The 15,187-nt window shown below is 31.9% G+C and overlaps 1 long non-coding RNA gene across 1 annotated transcript; it reads left to right on the plus strand.

Annotated features, from left to right (window-relative positions):
• The first annotated feature begins 11,801 nt into the window (after window positions 1-11,801).
• On the plus strand, window positions 11,802-13,456 carry LOC149794855 (uncharacterized). The gene is made up of 2 exons (XR_016422065.1): window positions 11,802-11,919; window positions 12,717-13,456. It is a non-coding gene; the product is annotated as an uncharacterized LOC149794855 (long non-coding RNA).
• The last annotated feature ends 1,731 nt before the right edge of the window (window positions 13,457-15,187 follow it).

Consider the following 15,187-nt stretch of genomic DNA (forward strand, 5'->3'; position numbering starts at 1 on the left):
AAACAGGCTTGCATGAATGGAAAATTAATTGTGTCGATTAGAAGTAAAAAATTAATAATTTAACTCAGCTATTGAATGATCTACGTGTAAAAGCTAAGAGAGTAGTTTCTGTATATTTTCTATACAGATTTGGTTGATGGCTACTGTTTAACAAGACTAAAATTGAATTCGACTGTTTTTGGGTATATTGAACAGATTTTGAACAGATTTGGTTGATGGCTACTGTTTAACAAGACTAAAATTGAATTCGACTGTTTTTGGGTATATTGAACAGATTTTCTTACCCGGTTACTGTAAGAACAATAAGTGTGATCAGCTCATTTGAAATGAGGAGGAGTTACGTCTCCGTGCTGTGTACGTTGTTCCTTACTGATATCGGCATTTGCACAAGACGCTTTTGCTCCTTAATTTATTTGTTACTCTCCTTAGGTATTCTTTAAGGGAACCCTATCAGCTTTAGGATAGGCAGTACTGACAATTTTTTGACACACGAATTACTGTTTAATGTTAAACTTCGCTTTGAAGTGAACGATTTTACTTGTTTATACCCTGTCTGAAAGGTTGTTGTACCTACAAAACAAGTCTCCATAACAATTGTTAAATTTACTTTTCACTGTATTGCTAAATATAATTCAGCAGATAGTAACGCGTCATGTGTAACAAAGCAAATTGATACAACAGTGACACTTGCGCGAACTCAGCATGCTCCTATAAAACTACAGTTTATTCAACAGAATAGAAATCGAAATATAAGTTAATGTTGTTTTTTTTATTGTATATCAAACAAAAAGATTGGTCATTCCAAGTTCTGAGACTGCTTTTATAAAATGTTTGTGCAACATTGCGTTGTAGGAGATCAGAACCAGCCTAACTGCATAAATTCTGCTTTCTTTCTTAACACATTTTCATTCGCGGTCGTCTCCGGCTTTTTTCCAACATTAAATTTAGTTTATATGACCGCATGATTCGCTCTTTCGGCTGACGAACATATTTCCAGTCAGGCCTAATCGGAAAATATGGATATCGATTCTAGTTATCCAAAGATATTTATTCTGAACTCACTGTAAAATAATTTGTTAAGATTCTGGCAAGGTATATCAATTCATAACGTTCACGAAACTTTAATTCCAGAGTTGCCTATTTTGTAATGAATCATCATGCTTCCAATGGCAAATGCATTTTTCCTTCATATTTGCAGCACGCTTTCGTAATATCGAACTTCTTTTAAATAGCAATACAGAATCTTTCTTTTTAAATGTGCATCAACTAATGGAAGCTGAAGCTCATTAATATATTGTATATTTCAATTATCAAATCAAATTTCTTAATAAATATATAGATAATTAATTTGCCTTATCTTGTACAATTTAAAATTCCCTAACACGTGTATAGGCACTTAATTTGTCTTCTCTTGTTCACATTCAAATTCTTTAACAAAAGTGTAGGTAATATTAATTTGCCTTCTCTTGTACACGTTCGAATTCCTTAACAAAAGTGTAGGTAATATTAATTTGTCTTCTCTTGTACACGTTCAAATTCTTTAACAAAAGTGTATGTAATATTAATTTGCCTTCTCTTGTAAACATTCAACAAAATAGTAAATTTCGACGGGGGACAACATAGGTTTAGTGAACATGACGAAATGTGGTGATACTTATTTTCAATCATAAATTTAAATCGTGATACAAAGGCGCACAGTTCAAGGAAAATGTCTACCTTTTTACGCCCTTTGATACGAATCAGGTTAATCTCATAGTATGCCACTAAACCACTCCATCTTTTTTTCTGTCTCTAACAAATATTTCTAGAATTGTGTTTCTTAAGCTTACAGTTTAATTTGCAATGGCGATTGCTTTAGAATTTCTACCAGAACAACATAAAGCACAACATTTCTTACAGAAAGGAGAAGAAGAAAATAACTTTCAAATAATTTGCTCTAACAATAAGCTATTCGTATGGTGACATTTGGGTATTTGATTCAATTTTAGAATCGGTTTTGATGCAAAAAGAAAATAAATCTATTTTAAAAGCATCTAAAGAACTTATTAACCTTTATTATCTATAATCATGAATGATAATGCGCATTGTACATGTATACATAATGCTATGAAGTTGAAAAAATATCACAGAAACACTTCGAATAGCTTACTTACATATGAAAACTGACTACAACAGTCCAGCTCTTTTCTTCGATTGGTTGAAAGGGTGATCTTGGAAACTTTTTCATCACATTATTTATATCTTTTTCTTTCTTGATAACGTTAATTGTTACTGGGAATGTGTTTCGCATGAGCAGAATAATTCTCGCAAGTACTTAACATGGTTTTACTATAAGATATAAGACAGATTCGCTATAAGATATATGACAGATTCACTATATGATATATAACAGATTCACCATAAGATATATGTTAGATTCACCATAAGATATATGGCAGATATTAATAAAATTGAGAGAGATAGAAAAGATTTTGTTTTTCATCCAAAGAACGTTTCGAGAAGTATTTCGACAGAGAAAGATTTCTTTCACTTTGATGTTTATATTTCATGCCGTATTTTGTTACCCAAACGAGAAGTATTTTTCCACATGCTGCACAAGGACCAAAATTTCCGTTGGGGGGGGGGGGAGAAATGTATACCGTGTATTGGAAAAGATGTAATATGTCGTCATTTTTAGTTATGTATAAAAACAGAGTTCATGAAATTAATGAATTCAGTATAGACAGAAAATACTTTATTGTTTTAAATGAGTGTTCTTTACCGTATCCATTCACCGATTGGCTATTTTGTTCCTGTACAGTTTACACTAACCAACTCGCTAGCGTATTCCTTAACCGTATGCATTCACCGATTGGATAACGTGTTCCTTAACTGTACGCATTCACCAATTGGCTAGCGTGTTCCTTTACCGTACGCATTCACCGATTTTCTGCTTCGAGCGTGTACCTTTAACGTAAGTATTGACCGATTCTTTACTTTTCCTTGGTGCTTCTTGGGACTCATATCAAGCACATCTGAAGGATTGCTGAAAACATTCATAAATTTAAAGTGTTCTATGCACGGGTGATTCCTCTCATTAAGGACTGATGATTTAATTATAAAGGTCTTAACGTTTATAATGTGATATTACTTACTTCTTGTTTAAAAATGTATACCTTAATCATAAGGTCATGAATTTAAACAAAACATATAGAAAGGAATTTTTTTCAAGAAAAGATATCTGTAATCTTAATATAAGTTTCATATGTTGTAATGAAACATCATAGAAAAGATTGGAATTATAAACATAACTATGTCTTGTGATTCATTTAAAAATGGAAGGCCCTATACGCCTCTAGATTTTTATGATCTCTCATGTGCTTCTTCGTCGTCTTCTTCAAGTTGATGCAGTTGTGTTGTAATTGTCGGTGTTTGTTGTTGTTGTTGGTGTTATGCCTATTAATTTGGTTGTCGACTCATTTATTTGCGATGTAGTAAATTCTCTAATGTATGTGTACATGTAAAGTTTTTAACGTCACTTCAATACAATTCTTACCATATCAGACAGTTTTAATGCTAAGTTCAAAAAATGAAAAGATAAAAATTACATGACCTCGAAAGATAAAGCGTTGCAAAGAAAAGCCAACATGACAAATAATTACACATAAAGATTTACAATGTGTTAAAAGTACAGAGGATAATGGTAAAACTATAAACTGTCTTAAAGGTACAAAAGATAATGGACAAAATTAAAATATACGAAATCTGTTGAAGGTACAAAAGGTAATGGACAAAGGTAAAATATATCAAATGTGTAAAAATTACAAGCGATAAAGGATAAAGATAAAATATATACAAACTGTAAAATGTATAAAATATGGACCAAGCTAAAAGACAAAATCTTAAAAAATATGTCAAAATTTGAGATGTAAACCACAAAAGTTTTAAAGATTTTTATATCATTCTGCACAGTCATCTTTACTAGATTTTGACAGAGTATATCGCTTTTGCCTTTGAAGAAATATTTGTATGAATTGTCTCGTTTTGCTCCTAACATGTTAATTTATTCTCGCTCAGAAGGTAATCAATTTAAATGTATCGTCCTACGCATGTATACATTTTCCTTACCGTCTAAAATAATACAAGAACTAAAAATAGGGCAAAGACCAAAAAAAAAACACATGCACACACAAATACATATATAGGCAGCCGAATAACTGGTGCAGAAATGTAATTAGAGAAAATAATTTAGAGTAAAATTAATAGGGAGAAACAAATATGCGAGCACGATATGAGTTAACATGCTTATCATGATACGGTCGTACTGTGTACACGCGTCATAATTATAAAATTTATCCTTAACTATTCGTGAAATGTAAGAAAGTGGTCATTTAATGCTACTCTTAGGTCAGTTCTTAGGGCTTAGTAAGACACTTTTGTGCCCTGTTAAGACAATGGTAGTATAATTCGACCGTTGGATCATTTTTTGTGCCCTGTTAAGACAATGGTAGTATAATTCGACTCTTGGATCATTTTTTGTGCCCTATTAAGACAATGGTAGTATAATTCGACCCTTGGATCAGTTTTTGTGCACTGTTAAGACAATGGTAGTATAATTCGACCCTTGGATCAGTTTTTGTGCACTGTTAAGACAATGGTAGTATAATTCGACCCTTGGATCAGTTTTTGTGCCCTGTTAAGACAATGGTAGTATAATTCGCCCCTTGAATCAGTTTTTGTGCCCTGTTAAGACAGTGGTAGTATAATGCAATCCTTATGTCAGTTTTAGACACAGCACCGTGGTGTGGTTCTTCCATAAACACATTTGTAGTTGAATATCACGCTTTCATTATAAGTGTTAAACGATTTAGCAGCATTGTTTAAGTTGATGTATAAACTCGAGAAAGATCGAGATTCCATGATATTAGTAACTGCTATTTTTATGGTTTTCTAAACAAACAGTCAAAATAGTATTTCCTCAAGTTTAAGCCTGTCTATTTACTTAGTACTTAAATGAAAATCATTTCTACCCCTCAATGTAGTTTATTGCGTTAAATGGCCAGACATGGAGCATACCATAGGGCTTTCTAAATCACGCAAGATTTGTGCACATTTGTCAATATGATGCACGGAAGGCAAAACCATAATGCCCATTACATATGATCTGACAATACCTTGACAGATATTCATTAATTTATAATTCTAAGATTTTGTGTAAAATATATTTGAGCATGTGCAAGAATAACAACAACGTAAAATACATGTTCTTATGTTACGTATCTAGGCTCGAATAAACAGTAACACAAGAATGAGTGAAAACTTCAAGCTTTGAAATTTTTTTAAAAATTATTTACTTATCTGGAAAATTACTGTAAAAATGGGGAAAATAAGAACTTACGGTCTTAAGAATTAAATCCAAAAATAATCCAAGAATAATCCACGAATAACATTTTAGAAGTCCTAATATTGAAATGTTCTAATGATTTCAAGTTCGAGTCCCGACGAAGAATCCAAGATGGAAGGCAATGACGTATGCTGTTTCCTGTTCAATGTTTTTGTCTACAGTTCCTTGTAGAAACACAATAAATAATCCTCCGGTTTTGGAAATCCAAATAAATATGAATTAAATCTGATATACGTAACACTGTAAACACATTGTCTTGGAAATTAATTTTTTTATTTACTGGAGCATTCTCTTCAAGTCAGTAAGATTCCCATATCATACACAACTTTAGCTGAATATTCCGTTTGATTTATATCAAGTCAACAATCATTGTATGTGATATATCAAGTCGAAAATCATTCTATGCTACATATCAACTCAATAATCTTCGAATGATATGTATCAAGTTAATAATCCTTGCATAATATACATCAAGCCAATAATCATTGCATGCAATATATCAAGCCAATAATCCATGTATGCGATATATCAAGTCACTAATCCTTGTCTGCTGTATATCAAGTCAACAATCTTTGTATGCTATATATAAAAATTGAACAATCTTTGTAGGATATATATCAAGTCAACAATCTTTACATGATATATATCAAGTCAATAATCCTTGTATGCGATATATCAAGTCAATAATCCTTACATGCCATATTTCAAGTCAATAATCCTTGTATGCTCTATATCAAGTAAACAATCATTGTATGCTATATATCAAGTCAATAATCCTTGTATGATATATATCAAGTCAATAATCCTTGTATGCTATATATCAAGTCAATAATCCTTGTATGCTATATATCAAGTCAATAATCCTTGTATGCTATATATCAAGTCAATAATCCTTGTATGCTATATATCAAGTCAATAATCATTGTATGCTATATATCAAGTCAATAATCCTTGTATGATATATATCAATTCAATAATCCTTGTATGATATATATCAAGTCAATAATCCTTGTATGCGATATATATCAATTCAACAATCTTTGTAGAATATATATCAAGTCAATAATCCTTGTATGCTATATATCAAGTCAATAATCCTTGTATGCTATATATCAAGTCAATAATCCTTGTATGCTATATATCAAGTCAATAATCATTGTATGCTATATATCAAGTCAATAATCCTTGTATGATATATATCAATTCAATAATCCTTGTATGATATATATCAAGTCAATAATCCTTGTATGCGATATATATCAATTCAACAATCTTTGTAGAATATATATCAAGTCAATAATCCTTGTATGCGATATATCAAGTCAATTATCATTGTATGCTCTATATCAAGTCAACAGTCTTTGTAGGATATATATCAAGTCAATGATCCTTGCGTGCGATATATCAAGTCAATAATCCTTGCATGTTATATATCAAGTCAATAATCCCTGCATCCTATGTACCAAGTCAATAATCCCTGCATGTTATATATCAAGTCTATAATCAACTATACATATATATTTTTTATATCACATACAAATACACATATTTGCCCTTCTAATGAATTACGATATTCTCCGGGCAACTGTGTATTGACCGAGTGAATGAACTCCTCGCATCCCTGCGAGTGTGTCCGCTAAATGTATTTCTACGCCTTTTATTGTTGTTGACAATCACATATGTACATTAATAAGATGATTGTTTTCTTTTTGAGTTTCTATTTTTAATCACATTTATTAAATCAATATATGAGACGGTCATGATTTAAACATGAAATATGGTTTTTATGAAGAAAGTAGTGCACTACAAACACGGTTAGCTTCTGGTGCTCTGAACCTGAACTGTCAGGTATTCCCGCACTGGCGTATGAAAATTATCGTGAATAGAAACTAAGCAAAACGAAGAACCAACAAGAGGTAATTAACTTTTTAAATATATTTACAGTTCATCTAAGTCATTATTCTGCATTAACATTTATAAAGACAATATAATTCTCTCCCCCCCCACCTTGGATAGTTTGACTAAACTTTACCATCATTCCTAGGTCCAGAGACATCCTTGTATGACACAAGCAAAAATCCCCAACGCCCATATGTTCTTGCATTTTCGCAGAGAGAGACAGAGACAGAGCGAGACAGAGAGACAAACAGAAAGAGAGCGACCATTTGAACATTTTTAAAAAAATATTTAATAATTATTAATCGACTTTAGAACATTATAATAGGTTTAAGAAACGACAACAACAAAGCATTACATATGCTACAGTATGTATGCCTCATAGCCCACAAATTTAACATATAGTATCGACTGGCTATTTCAACTATGTATCATTGATATTATGAACACTGTAGACATATCCCAAGGAAAGAGTAAACTTACAGTTACGAAGAACCAGATTACTCTAGGGCACTTGGTACAAGCGCAATATACTTTTCTCTCACTCCAGATTTTTGCTTATTTTGTCCCTTACGCACGAGAGGTGAGAGGGGAATAGAGAAAAGAAAGGATTCCGATGAAATTGTGTACCATTAACACTTTTATCGTTATTTTCATATGTCATTTATGATTAATGAATGAGTAGTAATTATCATTGATCTATAGACATGCAGTTGTAAGAATGTTTATATATTCATATTATTGCGCCATGGACGGATCACAATTTAATATACCAATAGTTGTTTTTAATATATATATATATATATATATATATATATATATATATATATATATATATATATATATATATATATATATATATATATGTGTGTGTGTGTGTGTGTGTGCATTTTACTAATGACAGGATACAAATATCTCTATTAAGAGTGTACACATATCTCTAATAACAGAGTACATATATCTCTAATGACAGAGTACAAATATCTCTAATGACAGAGTACAAATATCTCTACTAAGAGTGTACACATATCTCTAATAACAGAGTACATATATCTCTAATGACAGAGTACAAATATCTCTAATGAAGGAATTATGTGTAGAATTATTACTATTACTCTTCTTTGGGATTCAATTAATTCGCGAAAAACTATTATTCCCATCCAATTTGTATTGCCTTACAAGATAGTGTCATTATTGCTAAATATTTTAGTCTATCACTGCATCATCTTTACGTAACCACACTGCAATATTGATTCCTTGAACTTAAGCAAAGATGAGCATAAAATAATATTTCGGGAGCGTCGAGCGAATGATGGGACACTTTATGAAGCTTTCATGCAAAAATATAACCTGTTAAGCATGAATAAGTATTGTTATGAATATTGATTTAAAGGAAAATAAACTGTTATTTTCAGTTATGGACTGCTGATCTATTAACATTGCATCGATATTATATATGAATAGATTACTGATTTCCTGTTGAAAATAAAAATGAAAATGTTTTCTATATATGGACCGAGGCATGGATTTACGACAGAACAGATCTTAACTTATAGTTTTCGCAGAAAGATAGGGTAAATACAGTGGTACATGTAGCACGCTAATTATACGGAACTCACTGGTGTGAAAATCACGGATGTGAATAGCATCTGAACTCAACATACTTATCCACCATCAAGTGATACTTGAAAACTCAATTTCTTAAAATAGAAATGACGTAAACTTCTCAAAGGCGGATGGGAACATGAATGGCGTTCTCATTCAATTCATCAATTGACTTGTACGCATCATACGATTGGTAGGTCATATTTGGAGCGAGTTTTAAGCATGTCAGTTAAGGATCTGGTTAATATCTATAGTATTATGACGCTTTAAAAGTCAATTTTTTAATAGCTAACATTTCATGAAGAAAAGAGAACACAATATACAGGCTATTTTAAGATGACTGGTTTTGGTGTATCTTTTACAACAACTATTTCTTTTATGTTGTCAAGCGAAGACCAGTCCATACATTTTATAATTGATTTAATTGTACTAAACACAATTTCAAATATTATATATGTGATTTCATCCGCCACTATGATGTGTCTTTATACAATGTACTTTACTTCCCTGGACAGACATGGCGTAATCTTCAGCGCTAATGTGCCGTAAAACGCGCCAGACCAAAGGAAACTCACGTAAAGTTAAATTTCGATGAACTCATTTGTTTTGTTCTCCTTGCAAAACCAATCTCATTTCATACTTTTCGCAGTAAAAACGACCCTACAAATTAATATATGAATACGTTACTCATTACCCTGCAAATAAATATACTGTTGTATACGTTACTCATTACCATACAAATAAATAATGTTGTATACGTTACTCATTACCCTAGAAATTATTATACTGTTGTATACGTTACTAATTACCCTGCAAAAAAATATAATGTTATATACGTTACTCATTACCCTGCAAAAAAAATATAATGTTGTATACGTTACTCATTACCCTACAAATTAATATACTGTTGTATACGTTACTCATTACCATAGAAATAAAAACTGTTGTATACGTTACTCATTACCCTACAAATTATTATACTGTTGTATACGTTATTCATTACCCTACAAATAAATATACTTTTGTATACGTTACTCATTACCTGCAATTAAATATACTGTTGTATACGTTACTCATTACCCTACAAATTAATATAATGTTGTATACGTTACTCATTACCCTACAAATAAATGTAATGTTGTATACGTTACTCATTACCTGCAATTAAATATACTGTTGCATACGTTACTCATTACCCTACAAATTAATATGCTGTTGTATACGTTACTCATTACCCTACAAATAAATGTAATGTTGTATACGTTACTCATTACCATACAAATAAATACTGTTGTATACGTTACTCATTACCCTACAGTTATTATACTGTTGTATACGTTACTCATTACCCTACAAATTAATATACTGTTGTATACGTTACTCATTACCATACAAATAAATACTATTGTATACGTTACTCATTACCCTACAAATTAATATACTGTTGTATACGTTACTCATTACCCTACAAATAAATGTAATGTTGTATACGTTACTCATTACCCTACAAATAAATATACTGTTGTATACGTTACTCATTACCCTACAAATAAATATACTGTAGTATACGTTGCTCATTACCCTACAAGTTAATATACTGTTGTATATGTTACTCATTACCATACAACTAAATATAATGTTCTATACCTTACTCATTACCCTGCAAATAAATATACTGTTGTATATGTTACTCATTACCCTGAAAAAAATACAATTTTGTAAACGTTACTATTACCCTGCAAAAAATATAATATTGTATACGTTACTCATTACCCTGCAAATAAATATACTGTTGTATACGTTACTCATTACCCTACAAATAGATATAATGTTGTATACGTTACTATTACCCGACAAATAAATATACCGTGGAATACGTTACTCATTACCCTACAGATTAATATACACGGTCGTACACGTTACTCATTATCTAGTGGAGCTCTCAAAATGGACTTTTTCGATGTAATATATATATATATATATATATATATATATATATATATATATATATATATATATATATATATATATATATATATATATATATATATATATTGCTAAACATAATTTCAAATATTATATCTGTGATTTCATTTGCAAATATGATGTGTCTTTGGACAAAGTAGCATATATATATCAAAGTTATCATGTGAAGATGATTTCTCCTGAAGTGTCAATTGGATATGTCATTTTCATTATTGTCAAGATAAGTCATGATTTCGTTGAGAACCCATACCTCGTGACAATTTTATGTGAAAGGAATATGGCAATAAAATGTTGGGCCTGGAAAATGGTTTTAGGAAATCGAGGACACATAGATATATGGACACAGAGACTGATTTCTCACAGGCTGCGAAGCATTCCAAATCCAATGTAAAGTTCATGTACACGATTGCTGTTACATGTTCTTAGATCTACTTCTTACATTTCTCTAGTAATAACTTCCTTAAATATGAACAAGATTCTACATTAAAAATGCCTGTCCAAATCTTTGAACTTAATTTTAAATTTATTATTGTTGTGGTTGCCGTCCTTATTCCCACACTCTTAGGAATTCTGACTATAAAATCTAACTAAGCTGAAAGTTGCAAAAAGCGAGTGTTACTAAACGCTACTTGGTTACAACTATATTAATTGCATGATAGACCTGCCAAACTGCGACTTGTGTAGACCCTGTTCGGCCGTGACACTTATGACGAGAGGATTACATTTGATGATATTCGATTTAAATCATGGACTGCAATTTGTTTATTCCAATGGAGCAGGGATTGTTACTCTGTTAGACTAACTGCGATCTTAGGAAGTAGTATATACTGTTTTATGCGACAATTACTTTTGGGAATTTCCTTACTCGTGCGGCATCCGGGTCCAATGAATCAGACAATGTCATTTCACTCTAAGTATAGTCACTATTTAAACATAGAAATTCCATGCTTTCAACGAGGAGGCTGAACACTATATATACTCGACGATAGCTGCAGTAGTGGCAGACGTATATCTTTCCTTCTAGCGAGGTGTGAAGCATCTAACATACGGTAAGTGTAATATACAACAACATATACATCTAAGTATTGCGATGTGCCACTCGTTTATTCCCGTAATATTCGACAAATTACCCGCTAGTACTTCGATCTTATTTATTAATGTTGTAGAATTTTGAAAAGGCATGTACCACTATATTAGCATAAAATGCTGTGATTGTAGTCTCGGGAGATTTCTTTTCACATGCCTGCCTACCAGCAATTTATATCTAGTCAGAAAATGCATTTCATCCATAAAATGATTCTATCAACATTATAATACGCAGTTAACCCAATTATCTATCTGTGAAGCAGATGGGATATGAAGTTGAGAGTCGTCTCAAGTTATTAAACATGTTCATTTGTTATTAATTAAAAACCTAGATGAGTGTTTCCTAGCTTTAACCGAAAGGACTTTCCAGCAGGATAGGGAATCGTCTATTTAGTTTGGAACTAGTACTAATTAAGCAGGGGCGGGAACAGTCATATAGCGGACATGTGGAATATAATCCTTGGTAAGATCCCAGTGCTGAGAGCCCCAGATGGACCTGCATTTTAATCGTTTCTAACGTATAACTGTAACCATCAATCTGTTATGTAAATTTACTCTAGTAAACGTTCCGTTGTTTCAGGCTGTTTCCGACTGTATCTCGCCCTCCATCCCAACCATTTCCTTTTGCTAAGCACTTCAGTTAATAACAAAAATCATTTTACTTTCGTAAATTTGTATGTGATCTAGATAACTCAAGAATAATTTTCTAAGTATAGGCGTATTGCATGATAGTTATTTTCTCTTCTTTTGTTTTTTTAAGAATTCCAAAACAAGAAAATGGAAGTGAAACAAATGAGCATATTCTGTATCATGATGATAGTGATCGTCGTCGGTGCGAGATCAAGGGAAGACGTGAGGAAGCAATGTGTCTTTTCCCCAAAAGAAGGACGGTGTGTTCCTTTCCCAGTGCGCAATGAAAATAAACCCTACTGGGTTCATAGGATCAAGCTTTGCTCAGAAACAGAGTTGAATTGTGTGGCCGAAATATGTGACTGCCATAGTAGAATACATACATAGGAAACATTCTAAGAAAACAGTTTATGACAGAGTACAGAATTTTCCTGACATCGAATTCTAAAGATCAAGTTTCAAAGCCTAATCTTCCTCAAAGATACACGTTAATACAGCAAATGCAAACGACTTCATACCAGTATGATCCGACACAGAATGAACAGGATATGTGTTGTGGGGACAATATTCAGCAATATTCCAAAACTTACCAATGACAAAATTTGCCATGCCTACATACCCAAAATGAAGATGTCTATGAAAATCTAAGAGTTTGGAACTTTTATTAATAATTGTTATTGGCTATTATTTATTGTATGCATTGTAATTAAGCTCATTATATTTATGATATCCATTCCATGTGTGTTTGACGATGTTGAGACAGTCATTGTTTTTGTACATTATATCTTCAACGTTGTGAGAGAAAAAACATATCTATTTATGTTTAACTACTTCAGAGTCTAATATGTAATAAATGTTTTTATGTTTTTATTTTTGTATCTTTCATTTTCTATGCACGTATTCTATCGCTTAGCCATTTCCATACAATATTTCATCTAACAATGAAACAATCATTTAATTAATTTTCTCCATGACTTGTTTCTAAACTTATTCCTGCATAAGGCTTTATGGTATTCTGACATTACAGTCCCACCAACCAAACGCTACTCCATCATTGCAAATTTTCATGCAATGCCCTACCCTCTCACAAGCCACATACAACGTTTTATAGACAGTATCCAACCACTGAGCTCTACCTCCACCAAACTTTGTTTTTGCAGACATTACCATTCCTCAATACATTTTTCACCAGCCATTCCTTAGCCACAGAAAAACAGCTGCATGCTTTGTTCTAGGTAATAAATACAAGTTAAAAATTAGCTTTTGTGCTTTCTACAGTTCAACATCGACAAAGTGGTGATCCGATTATCTTTGTGTTTTAAATAAATGTTGATTAAGTGAACATCATACAAGGTATAACAAGTAATAGCGTACAAATCTGTTGAATTCAGAACTGTGAGATAGGGAGGGCTTGAAGCAGTTGTCATTTTTAGATGAGGGTAAGTTTGTATGTAGTTATTCAATGGATACTAAATTGTATTGCACCTTTCACATTTGTGGCTGCCTCAGCTGTATTTCTTGATTAAGTGAACTGCAAGTGAAGCGTAATCAATTTTAAATTTCCTTCTGCCCCAATAAAAGTGACTTTGTAGATAAGTTTCGTGAGTATTTCGTGTGCTTTTCAAGTTGTGAATGAATCTAAGATGAAAGATTGAAGCCAATTATATTGCCCACCTAAAATATTTTACTTAGAACTGAGGTTATGAGTGACTACAACTAGATTATCCAGAATTTAAAGAGACTTCCGTTATTTGCAAATGAACTTATGTTCTTTTATTCTAGTGTATATCATACACACTGCCATTTATGTACATCATTGACATTAAATCATACAATAGTATAGATGTACCTACTAAATTTTTATTCAACTCAGACGCACATACACACACATTTTCAACAGGATATCCATTATGCCCATCCTTTTTTGTTATAATTTAATGTCATTGATAATAGAAATATATTCTATTGTCAGTCGGTAAGACAAGAACACGACGTCCGTGTCTCTCTAGAAAGACATATTGCTTCTTCACCTCTTCTCCTGCTAAACAAATACAATCAGCGAATAATAAAAATGATACAAGGTTTTATAAAATTTTGAAATATTGTATAGTGATGATTCCGTCAAAGATACAACTTTTAAAAGATCGTATAGTGATGACTGTCAAAAGATACAACTTTTTAAAAAGTCTATATAGTGATGAAAATATACAGCTGTATAAAAGTGTCTCTAATTTGGACAAAACTATGTGACTTTGAATTCTGTTGATTCAAATATTAAAATTGACGAGTTGATATTTGCAGATGGTCTGCTATCATTGATGGATCTTGAAGAGGTTGTCCGTTAGGTCATGGACCAAATTGTTACAGTATTGACAGAGTAGCTTTACTTCGTATGTAAATGGCTCTAGAGAAGAGTGAAATGAGAGTACATCATCTCAGGATCTTCGTCAAGGTACAGAGAAAATAAAAATTATTTGCTCAAGGACATTGCACTCTAAACTATCAAGAGAGATAGTAGAAAATGATGTGCAAAACGTTTTGAAGTAACTAAATAATCAGGTTCATCTGATGTAGGTATGTAAATAGCTGGTAGTGTTGGGC

This window comes from Sinohyriopsis cumingii, chromosome 7 (genome assembly GCF_028554795.1).
Source record: "Sinohyriopsis cumingii isolate HCF-2022 chromosome 7, ASM2855479v2, whole genome shotgun sequence".
In the NCBI taxonomy this organism is placed as follows: domain Eukaryota; kingdom Metazoa; phylum Mollusca; class Bivalvia; order Unionida; family Unionidae; genus Sinohyriopsis; species Sinohyriopsis cumingii.